Source organism: Narcine bancroftii, unplaced genomic scaffold, assembly GCF_036971445.1.
Source record: "Narcine bancroftii isolate sNarBan1 unplaced genomic scaffold, sNarBan1.hap1 Scaffold_286, whole genome shotgun sequence".
Classification (NCBI taxonomy): Eukaryota; Metazoa; Chordata; class Chondrichthyes; order Torpediniformes; family Narcinidae; genus Narcine; species Narcine bancroftii.
This window is the reverse complement of record NW_027212021.1, coordinates 67,501-71,019: the sequence shown is the minus strand read 5'-3', so window position 1 is coordinate 71,019 and position 3,519 is coordinate 67,501.

The window sequence follows — 3,519 nt, the reverse complement described above, 5'->3', positions numbered from 1 at the left end:
CCACACGTCCATTTGGTTCATGAGTTGCCCAGTCCTTCTGGTGCATTGCCGTTCGTAGGTTAGCTTGGTTTACGAGTTGCTCCACGAAAGCTTGATTCACGAGTTCCCTGGCCGTCTGGTTCACGAGTTGCCCCACGTCTGCTTGGTTCACGAGTTGCCCTACGTCCGTTTGGTTGACGAGTTGCCCGGCACTTCTGCTTAACTAATTGCCGTTCGTAGGTCAGCTTGGTTTACGGGTTGCCCCACGAAAGCTTGATTCACGAGTTGCCTGTCCGTCTGGTTCACGAGTTGCCCCACGTCTGCCTGGTTCACGAATTGCCCCACGTCCATTTGGTTCATGAGTTGCCCAGTCCTTCTGGTGCATTGCCGTTCGTAGGTTAGCTTGGTTTACGAGTTGCTCCACGAAAGCTTGATTCACGAGTTCCCTGGCCGTCTGGTTCACGAGTTGCCCCACGTCTGCTTGGTTCACGAGTTGCCCCACGTCCGTTTGGTTGACGAGTTGCCCGGCCCTTCTGCTTAACTAATTGCCGTTCGTAGGTCAGCTTGGTTTACGAATTGCTCCAGGAAAGCTTGATTGACGAGTTCCCTGGCCGTCTGGTTCACGAGTTGCCCCACGTCTGCTTGGTTCACGAGTTTCCCCACGTCCGTTTGGTTGACGAGTTGCTCGGCCCTTCTGCTTAACTAATTGCCGTTCGTAGCTGAGTTTGGTTTACGAGTTGTCCGGTATGGTTATTAACGAAGAGACTGGAAGTCGTATGGGGTCGGATCCACGGAGTTCGGCCGACCAGGTCGCTCCCTTTTCGGTAGGACTTCCGGAGCCCGTGCCGCCGATCATCAACTTGCATTTTCTGCACGGGGGGATTGGCGGACTCTCCGGAGATTTCAGGTGCCGTGTTTTGAACTCGGTGACCGGTGGCCAGGGGCCGACCACGACCGCTTCGGGAGAGCTGCGGTGTCTGCCCTCTCCCTGCCGTTAGGTCAGAGAGTCAGCCTCGCCGCCAGTTGAGTCTTGGCACTCAGCTGAACGATTTGCCCTCCGCCCGGTTGAGATTCTGGGTTGCCCGGAAGTCGGATGGGGTTGGATCCGCGGCGTGCGGCCGACCAGGTCGCTCCCTTTTCGGTAGGACCTCCGGATCCAGAGCCGCCGATCATCAACTTGCATTTTCTGCACGGGGGGATTGGCGGACTCTCCGGAGATTTCAGGTGCCGTGTTTTGAACTCGGTGACCGTTGGCCAGGGGCCGACTACGACCGATTCGGGGGAGCTCCGGTGTCTGCCCTCTCCCCTCCGGCGGGGCAGAGAGTGGCCCTTGCCGCAAGTGGAGGCTTGGCACTCTGCTGAACGATTTGCCCTCCGCCGGCTTGAGATTCTGGGTTGCCCGGAAGTCCGATGGGGTCGGATCCGCGGCGTGCGGCCGACCAGGTCGCTCCCTTTTCGGTAGGACCTCCGGATCCCGAGCCGCCGATCATCAACTTGCATTTTCTGCACGGGGGGATTGGCGGACTCTCCGGAGATTTCAGGTGCCGTGTTTTGAACTCGGTGACCGGTGGCCAGGGGCCGACTACGACCGATTCGGGGGAGCTCCGGTGTCTGCCCTCTCCCCTCCGGCGGGGCAGAGAGGGGCCCTTGCCGCCAGTGGAGGCTTGGCACTCTGCTGAACGATTTGCCCTCCGCCGGTTTGAGATTCTGGGTTGCCCGGAAGTCCGATGGGGTAGGATCCGCGGCGAGCGGCCGACCAGGTCGCTCCCTTTTCGGTAGGACCTCCGGAGTCCGATCCGCCGATCATCAACTTGCAATTTCTGCACGGGGGGATTGGCGGACTCTCCGGAGATTACAGGGGCCGTGTTTTGAACTCGGTGACCGGTGACCGGTGGCCAGGGGCCGACCACGACCGCTTCGTGGGAGCCCCGTGGCACCTCTTCTTGGTCGGCTCGTGAACTCGGGGAGCTCCGGTGTTTCCCTTTTCCCCGCAAGAATGGCAAAGTCCTAAAAGAAACCTAAGTCCGGTCGCGGAAGTCCCGATCGTATCGGATTCAAGGGTGTCTTACCGGCCACAGTGCTCAACTGACGGTCATGCTTCCGACAGTCGGCCCGCTTGGCAATGGCTTGCTCCTGCCAGCCCGCCAGTTAACAAGTTCCCCACGGAAGTCCATGAAGTTAACATCGGATGGCTCAGGCCGGCCTCACGAGACTTCGGCCGGTGGGACCTCCGCGCGGTCGCCCGCCGACGTCGCATTTGCATTTCTGGTACGGGCACTCCCGGTCATGGTTCACGAGTTGCCGCTGGAGGCTCTGATGAGGGTCCGATTTTCGACGTGAACCCGGGCTGAGATGCAGCATCCGCGGTCGACCCTCCGCGAGCTACCCCGCCGAATCGAAAATTGCATTTTCTGTACGGGGGGATTGGCGGAGTGCCCGGAGATTTTCGGGAACACGTTTTTCAGAGACACTTAGAAAAAGTTTTGGTATGTTGGTCACTTCGTGCATTGTCCTTAAGTGGTGCCACAATGGGCTCGAAGGCAATATAATACTTAAGGTTGAAGGCACTAAAATAGACGGGAAGGCAGCACCGTCAAGAGTTTGGGCAAGAAGGGCCAAGTGTACATGCTCGGAAGCTATGAAAGAAGGGCGAGGCTTCGGGCTAAAATATACCATGCTCTCATTCGTCTGAGTTGTCCTGAAATCGTCGTTCCTGGATCGATCGTGCTTGTCGTGTTCGTGCCGTATGGAGAGGCCCGGCGGCCCAGCGGAGACGCTGGTGTTTCAGGCTTGGGACAGACTCCACCACGCGGCCCTCTGTCGGTTACCCCTAACTGCTCAGAGGGAACACGACCAGGGCTTTTATCCCCCCCACCAGTTTGGGAAGAGACCTTCTCCGCAGCAATTGACGGTTCAGACGAGGGGGTGACTGGGATCTTCCTCCGCAGCAGTTGACGGTCTTGTGGCTGGAGATCCGTCTTTGGAGTAGCCCCTGCATGGGTTTTGTTTGGCGGCAGAGCACCTCAGGGAGGAGGGAGGTACTTTGTGCGCCCGGCGGTGGTTCCTTCGGCCGGCCTCAGGGCGTTCCACCCACCGCCGAATCTCTGTGGGCCTCGGGAGTTTGCGGAGCCCGGACGCTCCAGGTGTTGGATCATGGCCTAACCAAGGACGGGGCGAGATGACCTCCGGGGTCTCGCTGGCCAAGAGAGAGGGCTTCTCAAGCAAACAAACCTCGCACCCCGCGAGGGTGGCAGACCGGTGCGTACGTGGGCCCAGGGTGCGTGCGCTGCCTGCCGAGCTGGAGGCGAAAAAGAGTCTGACCACACACACCAAAGAAGTGTCACGAGCTGAAACCGGCACAGGGCTCCCTAGGTCGGCAGGGGAGACCACGTGCACGGCCGTTTTCCAATCCCCCTCGGCAGGCGACCGGGGCTGGGCAGAGTGCAGAGAGCGGGCAAGCTGCCACGCCGGCGGGCGGACAGGCGTGTGCAGGTGCAGAAGGCCGCTGGGGTCTCTCGCGTGTCTCTCTGCGTCGGTGAG